Source organism: Psammomys obesus, unplaced genomic scaffold, assembly GCF_907164565.1.
Source record: "Psammomys obesus unplaced genomic scaffold, mPsaObe1.curated_primary_1811, whole genome shotgun sequence".
Lineage (NCBI taxonomy): Eukaryota > Metazoa > Chordata > Mammalia > Rodentia > Muridae > Psammomys > Psammomys obesus.
Window position 1 is genome coordinate 17,620,296 of NW_026596034.1, and position 18,643 is coordinate 17,638,938.

The window sequence follows — 18,643 nt, forward strand, 5'->3', positions numbered from 1 at the left end:
CCATTTTTTTTTTCTGAAGAGTCTGGAATAAAGTTTTATGTCTTGTTATACTGTGGCTTTTATACCAGTCAAGTTATTTGTAGTGCTCTGCTTTACTCTGGGGCCTGGCCAGTTAAGACAACCACTGAAAACTACTTTTGGATCACAGTGAACTGGAATTTGAATCTGAGGCAAGTTTGGATATCTTGTTGGCTTGACAATTCCAAGTTCGTTCTATACTATGGCAAAGGATCTCTGGGTGCCAGATGTTCCCTGATTAATTAACAGGGAATTAATTATGAGCCTTTATAATCGTATAAACGTAAATATTTCCAAGCTTTTGTTTTTATAATACACTGAACATATGGGTAAGAGGTGGAAATTTATGGTGACATTCAGTATAAAGAATAAACATATGTAAATAGATGATGTTTAGAGTTTTAATGTATTGTGTTCCAAAAACTACTTCTCTGCAAAATTCTTTACTCAAAACTTCATGATAATGATGGCAATGTTTTATTATGTTTATAACCACATTGCAAAATGAAAATCTCATGGACACTAGAATGTAGCAAAAATTCAGATATGCAAAGTAGAAAGCCAGATAACTATAAGAACAGTGAGTAGATAAGAAAATAAAAGGAGTAGAGAGGTTATAACTGTAGCCAACTCCTAGATGCAAAGAGAGGTAAAGGATGCTTTTATCGTAAAGGCGATCATTATCATTTTCTTTCCTTCATTTTGGTGTTTATAAATTCCTGTCTTTGGGTTTCATGCAGTTCTTAAATTCACATAATTCTTATTTTTGCTCTCAGGTTATTAGAATATTCATTCTTCATGGTTAAACTCAAATGCCAAGACTACTGGGACGCCTGTCTCAATCTCTCAAGCCCAAATTAATCATCTTTCATTGACATTCTCTTAGAACAGCATTTATGAATTTATTAAAGATTAATTTTACTCTACTGTAATCATTGAGTAATAAATCCTTCATCTCTCTACTATGAAATTTTATTAAGATAGTGATCAGGTCTTTTACATATGTGTGTGTGCTAAAAGTCTTGTGTTTGAATAAGAAAATAAAAACAATAAACAAAAACCAAATAACTTTTAAATCTTAAGTGGTCTGTACTTTGCTAGATCTTTAAAAAGTCTACTGTAAATACTATAAGAAATATCTAAATTCCATTTTAAAATGAGAAAACTAATCTTGAAATGTATCTCCATCTATATTAGCTACTTATTCGTGGAGTTAAGCTTCATATCAAAATCTTTTCAAAGGCACACTACATTCAATTCAATAATTGCTAAAGTAAACTTTTATTTCTACTTTGTTCTTTGTTTGATCACCTAACCAAGATGAAAGGCTGACCTTGGATCATAAGACTTTGTTTACATTAACATCAGGTGAACTAAGCCATGGTGTTATTGACAGTCATTAACAAGACTTTGATAGTGTCTGTAATCTTTTTCTTTAGCATCTTGGGAAATCTTAGCTGTAAACACTTGAAAGAAAATCAGATTGTCTCATCTCATAATGATTCTCAGCATATCTGTCAGAAAGGTAGAAAAAACAACATTAAAAAAGTGAAAGTGGAAAAAAAAGAATTCTGAGTAAAACATTATGCTCTCTCCTCCCTCTCTGGGCTGTCTCTGTTAATATCCACAGAGGAAAGCACAGGGGTTCATTTTTTCTTAGAGTGAATAAAGGACAAAGATTTCATTAATTTGAAAAGCATTACATTTCAAGCACAGGCTAATTGTGTAACTCCACTTTAATAATATAAACAAATGAAACTCAATATTGTCAAAGAGATTCTAAACCTGAATGAATTTTCAGAAACATTATGTTTCAGAAAATTAGAAGTGCCTCAACCTTGCACATGCTTGCATATGAGCAGCACATATTCTTGTCAACATTTTTTTTAAATACAGTTAAACAAAATTTACCTTTCTAAATTACATCACAGGTTTTTCACTCCTCTAAGAATTGTCTATATTTTAAGATCCAAACACAATTACGTGTCCTTCATTTGGAAAGGTCATTACCACCCCTTATTTATGAATGTTAAAATTACTATACTAAGCTTCACATTTTCAAATAGTATTTCCTCCCCTTTTGAAACAAAGTGAATTGGTTAAGATTAAAGTAGTACTCATTTTTTTTAATTTGTGTTCTGTAGCCTGGAAATATATATATAGAGACATAACATGGAATATAACACAAGGTAGGTCATAAAAGAAAGTGGGACTTAATGCTGAAACATGACAGTTACAAACAAACTAAAGGATACCCAAATGTTTGTCTGTTCTTAAATCAGTTTCACTATCTTTATCTGAACATCAGAGTTATTTTTCAGTATATCTTATTAAAAATTTACTGGATTATTCATTTGCACAAAGGAATAAAGCAACATACCTCCCTAAACAAAATTCCTATTTAAATATTTCAAGATATTTAATAATTCAAGCATTTTATTACTCCAGCACAGCTAGCTCTTAAGATACAATTATTCCAAATTAGTGAGGTTGACTTGACAAGTACCTGTGGCCAGTGAGTAAAGAGAGTCATTTGTAGTCATGCTGAGTCCATACCACATCCCATCATTATAAATATAAGCAATAGAAACAATGAGCAACCTGGTAAATAGCAGTTCTTTTAAATCACACACATGGGAAGGATACAAAGACAGTCAAAATTATGCACAGCAGACACTGAGACAGCAGAGAAATCCCATATTTTTATGATTATATCGCAATGCAAAAACTGACACAGTCCTTTGGAAATTGCAGAGACACTAAGAATGTTCAACCCATCTTGGAAGTCAAATCATGGTGCCACAAAATCATAAGCACCTCCAGGAGTCAAGGTAAGCCCATGAATAGTCTGAACATTTGAAGGCAATGGATGTGAGTATTTACAGAATTCAAGCGTTTTGTTGTTGGCATTCTCTGGAACCCAAGAGAGGAAAGCAAAATGTTTTCTCTAACACTAACATATTCCTCTCACTTCCACATACATGTATACTTGTCAGCAACTAATTTCTGTGGCACAGCAAACCAGGATCTTTGGAAATCCCTGCAAAGGGATGTGAGCAAGCGTCAAGAGTAGCCTTAATTAAGGTTCATTGAAAAGTAAACTAAATCAAAGTTGACAAAGCTGAGAATATCACCTAAAGTTTCAGTTGTACTGAAGGATAAAAACAAATATTGAGAAGTGGAGAATGCAGGTCCCAACACAGAGCTGAGTGCTCAATAACTGTTGAGTAAAGAAACAGAGGGAAGCATAGTACTGCTGGGCCTGAATACAAGTCTCCTGCTTGGTTTTAGTCTGTGTATACGGAGCTCACGGTACTCAGTAGTGCCCATTCTAGAAGCAACATTCCTGACCATGTTTAAAAGGGATGATATTTTACTCTTTTAGCGATTAAAAGGAATTGTACTTTTACTCTTTTAGTTTAATATTTGTTTGCTAATGCTTTCTTGAATTGTGTAGATGAGTACTCTCATTCTTTTTTAATTAATTTACTTTTTATTAATTACAATTTATTCACTGTGTATCCCAGCTGTAGTCCCCTCCCTCATCCCCTCCAAATCCCACCCTCCCTCCCTCTTCTCCACCCATAGCCATTCCGAAGTTCACTGATAGGGGCGGTGCTTCTTCCCTTCCATCTGACACTAGCCTATCAGCTCTCACCAGGTCTGCTGCATTGTCTTCCTATGTGGCCTGGTGACGGGAGACAGTGATCAAAAACCACCCACTGAGTTCATGGCAAAGACAGTCCCTCTTCCCCTTACTAGGGAACCCATTTGGACACTGAGCTTCCATGGGCTACATCTGTGCAGGGGTTCTAAGTTATCTTTATGCTTGGACCTTGGTTGGAGTATCAGTCTCAGAAAACACCCTCCTGTCCAGATTTTTTGGTTCTGTTGCTCTCCTTGTGGAGCAACTGTCCCCTCCAGATATTTCTATCTTCCCCTTTTTTCATATAGTTCCCTAAACTCTGCCCAAAGTTTGGCTATGAGTCTCAGCATCTGCTTTGATACCCTGCAGGGTAGAGTCTTTCAGAAGCCTTCTGTGATAGGCTCCTGTTCTGTTCCCTGTTTTCTCCCTCTTCTGATGTTTATCCCGTTTGCCTTTCTGAACGAGGACTGTACAGAGATAGAGAATTCTCAATAGAGGAATATTGAATGGCAGAGAAACAAATAAATGCTCAGTTTCCTTAGTCATCAGGGAAATGAAAATCAAAGCGATCCTGAGATTTCACCTTACAATCATCAGAATGACTAAGAACAAAAACTCAAATGACAACACATGCTGAATTTTCCTCTTAGCACTGTGTCTCATTGTGTCTCATAAGTTTGGGTAGGTTGTGCCTTCATTTTTATTGAATTTTAGGAAGTCTCTAATTTCTTTTTTCATTAATTCCCTGACCAAGCTATCACTGAGTAGAGAGTTGTTTAGTTTCCATATGTATATAATTTTTTTTTTATTTCTGTTGTTGTTGAGGTCTAGTTTTAGGCCATGACAGTCTGATAAGCTACAAGGGCAAGGGATTATGTCAATCTTCCTTTATCTGTTGAAGCTTGTTTTGTGCCCAACTATATATAGGTCAATTTTTGAGAAGGTTCCATGAGGTGCTGAAAAGAAGATATACTCTTTTGAGTTTGGGTGAAAAGTTCTGTAGACATCCACTAGGTCCATTTGATTTAAGGCCTCTGTAAGTGTCATTATTTCACTGTTTGGCTTCTGACTAGATGATCTGTCCCTGGGTGAGAGTGGAGTGTTAAAGTCTCCCACTATTAAGGCGTTGGTGTTGAAGTATGATTTAAGCTTTAATAATGTTTCATTCACAAATTCATGTGTTCTTCTATTTAGGACACACATGTTCAGGATTGTGATGTCTCATCAAATGAATCATTTGATGAGACTGATGTGCCCCTCCTATCTCTTTCGATTAATTTTGGTTGAAAGTCTATTTTATTAAATATTAGGATAGCTACTACAGCTTGTTTTCTGAGTCTGTTTGCTTGAAAAACATTTTTTTCAGCCCTTTACTGTGAGATAGTGTTTATCTTTGTTGCAGAGATATATTTCTTGGATGCAGCAGAATGTGGGATCTTGTTTCTGCAACATTTTTGTTAGTCTTTGTGTTTTTATTGTGGAGTTGAGTCTATTGATGGTGATAGATAATAGTGACCAATGAATATTAGTTTCTTTCGTTGTGGAGTTGGTGGCCTTACTGTGTTTCTATACTTGTTTTCTTTTAATTTGTTGTTGTTGTGAAGTTATCTGCATCCTGTATTTTCTTGGGTGTAGCTAGTTTCATTAGAGTTTTTCTTCTAGTATCTTCTGTAAGGCTGGGTTGCTGTGTAGATATAGTGTAAGTTTAGTTTTGTCGTAGAATATTTTGTTTTCTTCATCTATGTTGATTGAAAACTTTGCTGAGAATAATAGTTTAGGTTGGCATCTGTGGTCTCTTAGAGTCTGCATGACATATGCCCAGGCCCTTCTGGCTTCCATAGTTTCTGTTGAAAAGTCTGGTGTGATTCTGATATTTTTACTTTTATATGTTACTCCCCCCCCCCTTTTTTTTTTTTTTTTTTTTTGCTGCTTTTAATGTTTTTTTCTTTGTTCTGTAGATTTAGTGTTTTGACTATGATGGGACTTGAGGAATTTCTTTGCTGGTCTAGTCTATTTGGTGTTCTGTAGGCCTCTTGTATGTTTATTGACAACACTTTAAATTGGGAAATTTTTCTTCTATGATTTTCTTGAAAATATTTTCTGAGCCATGGAGCCTGGAATCTTCTTTTTTTGTATATTGCTGTTATTCTTAAATTTGATCTTTTCATGGCATCCTTGAATTCTTGGAAGTTTTGTGTTTGGAACTTTTCTGATTTTGCTTTTTCTTTGAGAGATGTATCAATTTCTGCAATTGTATCCTCAGCATCTGAGATTCTCTCTTTCATCTCTTGTCTTCAGTTGGTGATGCTTAACTTTGTGATTCCTGTTCTTTTCTCCAAGTTCTATAGCTCCAAAGTTTTCTCTGTTTGTGTTTTCTTTATTTATTCCAACTCTCTTTTCATGTATTGTACCATTTTCTTCATCTGTTTGAATGTGGATTCCTGTCTTTCCATGATGTTTTCTATTTTTTTGTTCATTTCCTCTCCATATTCCTCTACTTTTGCCTCTACATATGCCTCTATTTGTTTGGCTATATTTGCCTGTATTTGAGAGCATGTTTGCTTTCTCTTTATGTGCCTTGAATTACTAGACAAGCATAGATTTAAGAACATTTTCCTGTGTTTCAAATGAATTAAAATATCCATTTATTTGGGATTGCTGGTGAAGCCATGATTTCGTGATTTTTGTCGGATATGTTCTTATGCCGACCTTCAGCCATCTGCTTCTCAGTAACCGTTCCTAGAGTCTGTACTTCAGACTGGGTCTGTCAGTCTCTGGGATCTGGAGTATTCTTCAGGAAGATAAGAGAAGTCCACACATTCTAGAGTGGTTGTTGGTGTTTCAGCTGTAGCTAAAGGAGAAATAACACAGGTGCATGTGCGCAAGCATGGAAGTGTGCCTTGAAGGACAGAGTGCTAGAGAGTGTAGATATCTGGAAGAGTGGAATATAAGTGCAGGTGGGACTGCTGGCACTGTTTGTGAGCTCAATGAGCATGGTCAGGTCCACTGAATGCCTCAGTGGGCAACAGGCATGTTGTTTTCTCTTCCTGGTATGCAGATCTGTCTGGATACCATCTTGACTTCAAGAATTGTTTGCCTGGACTCCACTGGAAGGAACACAGAACAGGGCCTTCAATGTTGAGAATGCTGTCCTAAGGATTCCTATGTTGCCCATAGTGGGTGTATGGGTAGGAGGGATCTGATGTCTGGCTGCTGAAGTAGAGGGTCCCTGGATCTGAGGCTTTGCATGAACTCACTTGAAGGCACATTCACTAGCTCACAGACCTAGGTCCTCCAGTTTTCTACTCTCAGATTTGGTCCTGCAGGACCAAATGTAAGAGTAGTAGATGCATCAGCTTAATGGTGTCCACTCTTTGGCCCTCAGACAGGGTGACTCTTACTTGGGGCAGCTGTCTCTGCCATCTCTGTCATCTAGCACTGAGGCTTCTGGTAGGAGCAGCTGCCTCTACTGTCTCAGTCACTGAGCACGGGGGCTCCTGCTTGGATGAACTACTGCCGCCTCTACTGAGCAGGGAGGCCCGTGTTTAGAGCAAGGGGAAGTGCAGGGGAGTCGAATATTCTCCACCCTCAGGTCCTGGAGACATCCATGCGTGACCTGGGTCCAAACTTTTCCAGATCACGGGTTGTCCCCTCTCACCCAGGAAGCCTCAGTGTCGATGTTCTGGCTTCAGCTGCCCCTCCGCTCACCCATTTCAGAGTTTCAGATCCTGTGTCCTTCAGATGCTGTGCGTGCTGGTTGCCACCATCTTGAACTCCAAGTTACTCTTTTTCAATATGAGCCATGAAGAGGAATACATAAAATTATATATGTATAATTTTAAAAACTAAAACTATATTTCATTTCTTAAATTTGCATTAATGAAACAGATTATTAAAAATAACAAACCTTTCTACTCTCACTAGCATACTAGTTTTAGGTACTCTAAAAAGAAGTATAATGCAGGAGAAATTTTGGTTTTATAGATCACTAGTGATACCACAGTTGGTTGTGCAGAGTTATCGCTAACGCCTACAACAAGGGCAAGTTATGGACAGCACATATCTCCTTCTGTGTTTGCATACAAGCTTCAAAGACATAGTTGTGCATCCTCAACAAATCTCAGCACATTTTGTGCTACAGTATAACAGCTGTAGCACAAAACATTACCTCTGCTCCGGGATTCAGAGTGGAAGGAATGAAAAATGAATGAGGGAAATAGTTGGTTATTTTCCTGTGCAAGAACAATGAATTTCATGACACTTTCTATTTAATTCTATTAAGAATTATTGAAACTCTGGGGAGATGTTTCAGTTAATAAAGTGCTTTTCTTGCATGCATAAGGGCTAGAGAGCAGATCACCGCAACCCACCTATGAAGCTGAGTAGATAATGCAAACACGTAATTCCAGCACTAGGACAGAAGTCAGAGGAGATCCACCTCGCGATAACCTTGATAGTTAGACTAGCCAGAATTGGTGAGTTTCATGAACTGCCTCTAAAATAAGAAAGGGAGGAATTTAGGAAATCACCCAACATCAATTACAGGCCTACATGAACAAATGAATACACATGCACATGCAAATGCACACACGTGAACATGCCTGTAAATGCAGTAATACCAGCGCGCACGCACACACACATATACACACAGACAAAAACACATGCATATCTTCACAAAAACACACAAGGGTGCACACTCATACATGAACACACGTAACAGGAAAAATGAATTGCTGAGAAAGAGCAAGCTGTGGGATGTAATATTTTCTCATGATTATTTACATGGTCCCCAAACCCTACTGCCTTTGATGTTAAAAAAAAAAGACAATATAAATACTAAAACAAATTTCTTGTTCACTAGTTCAATATGTAGATGGTACCCTTCATTGCAAATTTTGTCTAGTGTTTGTCAGCTTGATGCATGCTAGAATTAATTGGGAAGAGAAAGCCTCACCTCTGCAATTGCCTCCAGTTCAGTGGTCTATGCAAATAACTGTGAGACATTTTCTTGATTATTGGTTAAGTAGGAGGAACCAGTACACTGTGGTTAATGCCACTCCTGGGCACTTGAGCCTACTTTTTTAAGAAAGTAGGTTGAGTAAGACATGGGAAGCAACTCAATCAGCATCATGGCATGACTCTGTTTTCTATGGTTTTAGTTCCTTCATCCTTGTTCCTGGCTTCATTTTCTTCCCTTATTTTCAGCAATGATGGACTAGAATTAGAACTTGTAAGTCAAATGTGCCTTCTCTTTCTCTGGTTACCTTTGGTCATGATATTTAAGTCAGCAGAATAAACCAAACTAATACTGATGTAAAACTGTAATCTGGGTTTTCCTTAAGTGGAAAAATAAAGACAATGTCATCTCCTACGACTGTTCACCTGAGGAAAAAGTCGTGTAGGGCAACATTTTATTGGGCCAATGATAATTATCATCTGATAATTTAACACTATTTGTATTGTTCTTTCTTTGTTCATAAAATATTGGTATATGTTTTTTTTACTTTTATTCCTAGAGTTACAAATACCTAGTACAGTCAGTCTACAAAGTTTTCAGGTAAGATTTAAAATGAAATACCAATTATTAATTCATTTATAAAACCAATCTACAACCTCAGAAACAAGCAATACATTTCTTAGCAAACTTCTACCCTACTCTCATAGATGCACTGTCAGAATTTCATATTTTCTTAGGAAAGAACTGAGTGTCACTCAAGGAAAATACAGTTTCTAAGCTTTTGAAATAGTTGATACCCCTTCAACAAATACATATCACCTTTGTTAAGTCAAAGAAATAGAAGACAGTGATGTTGGGACCAACTGTAAATAAACTCAAAGAACTACTGACTTCTTGACTTGTAAACCCAGCCTTGGCCTCTGACAGATTCAGTCCCTTGGGACAATTAGGCAAGCTCTCTGAGAAGTAAGGGTATGAATGGTTTTCCTAAGGGTCTTTTTAGCTGTAACACTCCACACAAACATGGATTTTGTTGTCACTTTCAATTGAGTAAAATGGCCTTCAAAAATCAATCTTTTCACCTTTGGAACTTTGATTCATTTTAAACGTCTTAAATTTTTATATGTGCTTCATGGTTTCTGTGTTTTCAAATCTTTATCTTACTTAAATTCAGTAAAGGTTCTATTTTTAGACGTTTCCCAAAGGAATTGGAAGAGTCTCTCATCCATGGTTCATTACTCTAAGAGTTAGATCACTGGTGCCTGCTGTTTCTTACACTGTGTGCCCAGCTCTTGCCTGTAATTCTCATCAGGGTCAACACAGGTTCAGAACCTCTGTCAAACTGTAGAATCAAAATGAGTTTTCTTTGCTTGAAAGATGACTTGAATTAGAGTTTGTACAACTTGAAGTCATCAACTAGAAATGCCAACTAATTAGATTTACAAAAGTCTATACAAACAGCCTTGGTGGTTCCAAATTTAGTTCTGTGTCTTCCTAATTAAATAAATAGAACATGTATGCTCCAGATTTAGGAATCTATAATATTTGTATTAATTTCACATAAAGCCAAAAGAGATATCTTTAATAGTCATGGTGGTTATTTTCCTTGCCTGTCAATTTTCTGTCCTAAAGTTTCAATTCAAAACTCAACTGGACAACACAGAAATAAGAATGTGATAGAGACAGGTATCTCAGTGATACGTTTGATCATTTCTTCAGCACTTAAGATAAAGCAGGATTTGCTTTTCATTTCATAAATACTGAGGCATCAACTTACTATATGGTCAATACACTTTCAAACAAGTGTGTATTGAGGTATACTATAGGCACACAGCTAATCTGAGCAAAGAAGAGAATCATGCTCTTTGTCTATATTTTCCAATCTCTGAGAGCCCAAAGATACGCTTGCTTTTGACATCTAGATCTCAGTAGATGTCACATTTTTCTTTTTTTCCTGTATTTTATTTTATTTTTTTTAATTTATTTTTTATTAATTACAATTTATTAATTTTTTTATCTCAGCAGTAGCCCTCCTCCCTCCTCCCATCCTAATCCCACCCTTCCTCCATCTTCTACTCTCATGAGCTTCCCCCAGTCCACTGATAGGGGAGCTCCTCTTCCCGTTCCATCTACCCTGGCCTATCAGGTGTCATCTGGACTGTTTGCATTGTCATGCACCTTTAGTTTTCATAAAACTTTTCTCAGTAGGTGCTCTTTTAGTAGGTAATAGGTAATTATGTCCTGTAAAAACTTTTCAGTGACACAGGAGTTCACACATAATGATAATAAATATTGCAGGCTGTTTTAATCCTCCTAGAATATTTAAGATCGGAAAGAAGGGATATGGAGTAGCTATAGATTCAAGAGAAAACAAATAATTTATAATAATTTAATGTGGCCCATTAAGATTGGGGTTTCTTTTTTTTATAATTTATTTAATTTTATTTTACACACATTAGTTTGAAGGCGTCAGATCCCTTGGGATTGGTGTTATAGACATTTGTGAGCTACCATGTGGGTACTGGGAATTGAACCTGGGTACTTTTGGAAGAGCAGACAGTGCTCTTAACCTCTGAGCCATCTTTCCAGCCCAACCTCCCCACCCCCCAAGGGAGGAGCAGTCCTGTTAGGCCACAGAGGAGGGCACTGCAGCCAGTCCTGAAGATACCTGATAAAATAGGATTGGATGAATGGGGAGGAGGTCCCCCCACATCAGTGGACTTGGAAAGGGGCACGGTGGAGATGAGGGAGGGAGGCTGGGATTGGGAGGGAATGATGGAGCAGGACACAGCTGGGATACAGAGTTAATAAAATGTAACTGATAAGAAAAAAATAAAATAAAATAAAATAAAGATTGGAGTTTCTTCAGTAGTAAAGGAAAGCAGCCTTTGCCCCTTTAATATCCTTTATCTTATCAGTAATGAGAAGCTGCCTTATCAAGTAATTGTTTAAAGATAATTTTTGATTTATAAATCCAAACCCACATATTTCTCCAGTAATTTTTGGGATCGTTCTTTGTAGAAAGCCAAAAAATATTTATACATACACATGCCAACAGATATGTGATTGCTATTGCTATCTTCAATTTTTACATAAGAATAAGTTGTGAGCTTCTCTTACAGAAGATAAAATATAATACTCTGGGATCCGACTAGGGTAGCTATCATGAAGGTATGTATTTGTAACTGAATTAAGATTTGGCTTAAACATTGGGATTGCTCCATCAATCTAATTACGGTGATTCCAGTTTTGTCCGAATTTCTCCCTGATATCCACAGAAGCTCTTTACTTAAAAGAGCTGTCCATCTCCCCTGTGCTTGTTCTTTTCACCTTCCTGCTCTTGACAACAATTATCTGGATTTCTTTGATCTTCTTCCTGACTTGTGTCCATGTATCCATGTATCTGTGACTGTTAGGGTGGCAGAACTGTTTTCACAGGATTTGGAATAACATTGCATTGCTGAGATGAAGTTCTACTAAGTTCATCTCATAGAGGAACCAAACTTAACTTTATTGATTTGATTGCTGTTCAATTTAGTGCTTGGAAAACTGGATGTTGAACAATTTGCATGCTGTCTCCCTTAAATTTCCTCTCAACATATTGTTATTTACCGTTGGGGGCATTTGAGACTTTTTTCTGTAGTTCTTACTAGAGACAGACTCACATTAATCCTCCTGCCTCATCTTCCCAAATGCTAGGACTTAAATACAAGTGTCAATATACCTGACTCCTGGTTATCTATTTTTTTTTTAAATAAATCGTCTCTGTTTTTTAAGTCACATTTTTTGATTTAATAGTTTTTGGTCATTTACTTTGGAAAGCTGAGAATTGAGATTGTAATACAGCTGTATATTATCAACTAGAAATATCATTTTTGGAGGAGAATTTATAAATATCACTTCTTTTTTTTTTTAAACAAAATACGTGTTGCTGTTTTGAACTGCAAAAGGTGGAAAATTGAATCTTATGCTACTATCCGGTCAACAAATGTGCCCATACTAGGAGTGCTTTATGATGACTTTCCAGAGCCGTAGCAAGTCCAATCCATGATTAAATACAAACTTTAACCTTCTTGCTTCACACAGAAAATGAGATTTGTACCAAGGAATTTTTTCTCAAGTGTTGGTCCCAGCAGAAAGTCTCGTTTTGCCATTCTGATTTCCTTTCTACCACTTCTATTTGCATCCATTAGCATAATGTTGAAAAATGAAGCAACCAAATAAAATTTTTTTCATAACTGAACAGTGAGAGAAATGGAATATCCATCACTATTTTCGACTGTCTATTACTTTGGAGTAGGGAGTGCAACCACATTAGATGATTACAAATTGTTTTTTGTTTGTTTCTATTTTTATTGAGCCTATAGTCTCTATATATCCTCTGTTTCAAATCTTACATATTATAGGTAAGATTAAAATAGCCTGAAGTGTTTATTATAAACACGTGCAGACTTATATTTCACTAAAAAGTAAATCAGACAATCCAAAACTATATCCTCAATCCTGATACAAAATAGGTCCAGTCTAACTTTTCATTTATATATGTTTTCTTGTCAGGATACATATCACATTGTGTTTGATGTTTTACCAACATGAAACTAAATTTCCATAAATTGTTAAGACATCCTGATAAAAGAAAAGTCATTTCAAAAATATATTGCTTAGTTAAAATAAGCATGAAAACATTCGTTGTTGACAAAACATTGTCCTTTAGATCTTTAGGCTTCCCAAGAAGAGTCACACTTGTGTTGGATCAAAATATTCTAGTAGGTCTATTCTCAGGAATTTGTCAATGCTAGCTACTTTCTTTTGAGAGTCACAATAACTATATGCTTAGTGTGGACGGTTGTGCTGTGTAGAGTCCAAATGCTGTCGTGCCAGTCTTCCTAATGTACGTTTTTGTTCCAAAATGCATATTCAGATTGGATGTTTCAATGACAGAGCCTATGTACATTGATGGGTGTGCTGGTGGAGATAGTAGTTAATGTGTATGAAATGACCCAATGAATGTGCTCAATTTTTTCAGAAGAAAATGTAAATGGCCAGGCATTTACCATTCATCCCAGCTGCCAACCTGTGATCAGCGCATCGTTATAAGCTTCAATCATGAATACATTTAGTTACTGAAATAGCCCTGCAGGGCTCTAGGTTGTTAACTTATAGTGAAATAGACTTCACTGAGCCTACAGAGAAAGCAAACTACAGCTTAGCTTAGAATATTTTTTTTAACAGCCTGGCTGCAAATCATATGGTTTTTTTTTTTTTTTTGGTGTTGTTGTTTTGTCTTTGTTTTATACATGCAGACAAATTAGGACACAGAAAATACGATTGAAGCTCCATGAAATAATTCTGATAGTATTCTCACAAAAACAAGTAGATGGGATGGTCTGCTGCTGCAATTGTGCAGGAATTTTATCTGAGGCAACTTGAACTAAAAAAAAAAAAAGAAAATTAATAAGAATAGTAATAACTGAAAGACTTTTATCACAATGATTAAAAAGAACTAGAATTTATACTGTAAAAGTGAGGGGCTTCAAAGATAGCAACAATGTAGTCATGGGGGCAAAAATGGGTTTTCAGGTCATTCTATCTGGCAAATTCCATAAAATAATCCTAATCAATTCTATCTCTTAGTCAGTATTTCATATTTAATAAAACTTACTTTAAATTTGCATCCTCCAAGAAATAAATTTTCAGAGCTGGGGGCACTGACCTTTCAGTTATTTTTTTTTCTTAGATTATCTTCTTCATTTTTCACATTACTCAAGCAACTTGCTGACAATTATAGGATACAAACAATATAGTCTGTCTTGCTTAATGCTCTGTCTTGAGAGTGATGAGGTTGGGTTAAATAGGTAGTGTCAAAAACAGTCATTTCCATCCCTGCTTTTGTTCTCTGCAGGACTTAAGGTGAAGACTAGGCCATTTTCCCCCTGACTTCTTCTTGGGTGGTTCCCTGAGGTTACAAGAATCTTTCTAAACTGGATTGATTGTTTTTCTGCTTTCCTATTCACAGTCGTCTTTCAATCTATTGATAAGTTCTGAGATATTTAATAATTGCCTCTAGAATTGAGTAAGTTTTGCTTCTAAATATTGTTGTACTTTAGTGATGCATTCACTGTCAACTTCCTAATAAAGTCTCATAGAAGTTTGAAAATCAATCTGATGCTTTCTCAGAAATCTGGGAATAGCTCTACCTCAAGACCCAGCTATATCACTGTTGGGTATATACCCAAAAGATTCTCTACCATACAACAAGGCCACTTGTTCAGCTATGTTCATAGTAGTTTTATTCATAATAGCCAGAATCTGGAAACAAGCTAGATGTCCCTCATATAAAGAATGGATAAAAGAATGCCGTTCATTTATACAATGGAATACTACTCAGCTATTAAAAACAAGGAAACCATGAAATTTATGGGCAAATGGATGGGACTAGACAATATCATCCTGAATGAGGAAATCCAGACACACATGGTGTGTACTCACTCACAAGCAGCTTTTAGTCATATAGTACAGGATAAACATGCTGAAAAATCACAGACCCAAAGAAGGAAGACCCAAGGGAGGGTAACTAAAATTCACTCAGAAGGGGATATAGAAGAGACAACAGAAGTGATTGAAGAGAGGGAATAAGGTAGGGAAAGGAATGCAGAAAGAAATGAGGGTGGGGATCACATCTGGGTAGAGTAGGGGCAGGAGGATACAAGGCCTGCAGAGAGAAAAGAAACTGTGGGCAGGGGTATCACTTGGACAAACTGAAGACAGGATAGGCTTCTGAGAGGGTATGGGAGTAATTCTAACTTATTAGCAGTGGTCATTGAGACTGAATAGGTTCCCTCTAACTAGTCAGGACTCCCAGTGAAGGGAGGAAAACACTAGTCCACCTACAAAAACTTGGGCCCAAAATATACCCTGCCAACAAAATGTGCAGAGATAAATATACAGCAAAGACTGAGGGAATATCAAACCAATGACTGATCCAACCTGAATAACCACCTCATGGCCAACCCCTGACACTATTAACAATATTCTGCTTTGCTCACAGACAGGAGCCTAGCATAACTGTCCACTGAGAGGCTACACCCAGCCCCAGATCCAAACAGATGCAGAGACTCATGGCCAAACATTTGGCAAAGCACATGGAGATTTGTAGAAAAGTGGGGGGATGAATGGAAGGAACTGGAGGTGACAAGAGCTCCACAAGAAGACCATCAACCAATCGTCTAGGGCACAGAGGAGCTGGCAGAGATTGGAGCATTAACAAAGGGCCATGCATGGACCAGACCTAGGCACTGTATACAGATACAGCAGATGGTCAGCTCAGGCTTCATGTGGGTTCTCTAGTAACGGGAGCAGGGGCAGTCTCTGGCATGGACTCTGTTGCCTGATTTTTGATATTTTTCCCTGGTGAATTATGAGTGTTTTCTTTTCTTTCTTTCTTTCTTTCTTTCTTTCTTTCTTTCTTTCTTTCTTCTTTCTTTCTTTCTTTCTTTCTTTCTTTTTTTGTTCAGAACCAGAGCCTGGACAAAAAAAAAAAAAAAATCCTAAGCAGCTGATATACATTAAAGAAATTGCCACAGCATGGACTACTAAGTCTAAGAGGATGGGAAACACTGGAGTAGGAAGGATGAAATCAAATAAAGTTGAGATTTCATGTAAATTTTCAGGTACAGCAAAATCCCTAACAGAGCTTTGATGGAAAAATTATACCCGAATTTGTCCTCTTTCAATCAAATAACATACAGTTTTATATTCTTTCACCAGTCGTTGAGTGTGGGCTGACTATTATTGAGGACAGAGGGATCATTACCCCAGTGTTTCGATGATTATGGAGTGCCCAGAAAACAATCCTGGAAGAATCACAATCTCAAGCTCTTAATAACTTTCAAACAGGGGAGTGATGTGTCCAAAAAGGTGGTGAGATAAACTTCACAGGATCTTCATGAGGTAATAACTCAGTTGCAATATTCCTTGAAAATAATTTATAGAAAAACTAGTTTTAGGAACTAGAGAGAAGCAAGCACCAAAATAATATTTTATATTGCTACTACCGCTACTACTATTATTTTATTATTATCATCATCAATTTGCTAAGAATGAGATCTTTTAAAGGCCAACGTAAAGTCACAAAGTCGAGACCAGAACTAGAATAATGAACACATTAAAAACTTTGAAAATGTAGATTATTAGAGGGATCATTTATTTGGTAATTGTACTCGTCGTGAAAGCATGAGGGTCTTAATTAAAATCCCAAGACCACAACAAAAGCAGGACAGGCCTAAGTGGTGGTTTTGCGTGCCCCCGAAACCTCTATACTGTGTCATGGGGCAGAGAGAGGGAGGGAGATACAGGTTCAGTGGCAGTCCCTGTCTCAGTGAAATAGGGTAAAGTGTTATAGGGTAGGATTCCTCAGTACCCTGATCTGGCTTCTTCATGTGCACTTACACACACACACACACACACACACACACACACACACACACACTCACACAGAGTACTCTGATCCTTTCCACTATGCTTTAAAATATTCTCTTAGCACCCTACATGTATATCTCTATATTCACATATATACCGCTGAAAATCCTGAAAGACACTGATGTCCACATAGTACAAGTGAGTCTCATCTTCTGATTCAGTTTCACCCTTTGGCTGGTGCCTGTCAGCAAGGTACAGACGGCGTGAAGTTAAAGTAAATTTATAAATAAAAAGGCAAGAAAAGAGCAGAGGATGTGAAGAGAGGTGTGCATTCTAAATGTAGAGTGACTATTGACCTGTCCTTTCTCCTCTACTTGATAGCTTTAGAATTTTTCACATTCTGATCAGCTCAGATGCTATCGGGCATTTTCTTTTTCAAATTAGAATGATAATTAGTCTGCCTCAAAAAAATGTTTCATCAGTAATAGTAAGTACTTTAGTTAGAGTAAGTATGGATTGGCAGAAACAGGGTGGGTGTTTCTGCAAGAACTCTGAAACAAATGGAGAAAAATCACAGTGGCTCTTGCAGGAGTAGCATATGTATTCCAGTACATAGCAGATTTAATAATGCCATAAAATGAACTGAGACCTGATAAACATAGAAGCTGGAACATAAATCCTAGGAACTATCACCAGCTTTTATTGGAACGGGACTGACAGGCACATTGGGATTTTTAGAATGATGTCTACTTACAGAGAGGACTGAGTTCTTCCCAAAGCCCCCAGGTCAAAGACACTTAATTTTTTTTTTTTTTTCTGGCACATTGGATTTTTTTCCTTTGTTAAATTATTATCATTTATTACAACTTAGTCAGTTTGTATCCCGGCTGTGGCCCCCTCCTTCGTCTCCTCCCAATCCAACCCTCCCTCCTTCTTCTCCCCCTGTGTACCTCCCCTAGTCCACTGATAGGGGAGGACCTCCTCCTCTTCCATCTGACCCAACCCTGTTAGGTCTCATCAGGACTGGTTGCATTGTCTTTCTCTGTGGACTGGCAAGGCTGCACCCCCACAGAGGGAGGTGATCAGATAGCCAGCCACTGAGTTCATGCCAGAGAAAGTCCCTGCTCCCCTTACTAGGGACCCCACTGGGAGACTGAGGCTATGAGCTACATCTAAGCCTGGGTTTTAGATCCTCTACATGCATTGTCCTTGATCTTTTATTATGTGTATTTGTTACTTTTCTCTCTTTGTGACTGTAATGACAGAAACAAAGGAAAGATTTATTTTGACACATGTTTCAGTACATTATTGAGAGGAATGTAGGGTGGGGACACTCAGTTATGGTAACGGGAGGCAGAGACTGTACTCATCACTGTGCAACAGAAAGTAGAGGGCAGGAAATAGACCAGGGTTCAGGTGTGATCCTCAAAGCTTCACCCTAGTGTCATATTTCTAGATAGGCCCTTTCTTTCTAAAGATGCTACTGTTAAGAAAAGAAGATGGCAGTGCCCACAGAAAACAAGTTTTCAAACAAGAGCCAGTGGAGAATATTTTATAAGCAACCCACAATAGTTTTTGTAACCAAAGTATAATTCAGAATGGAA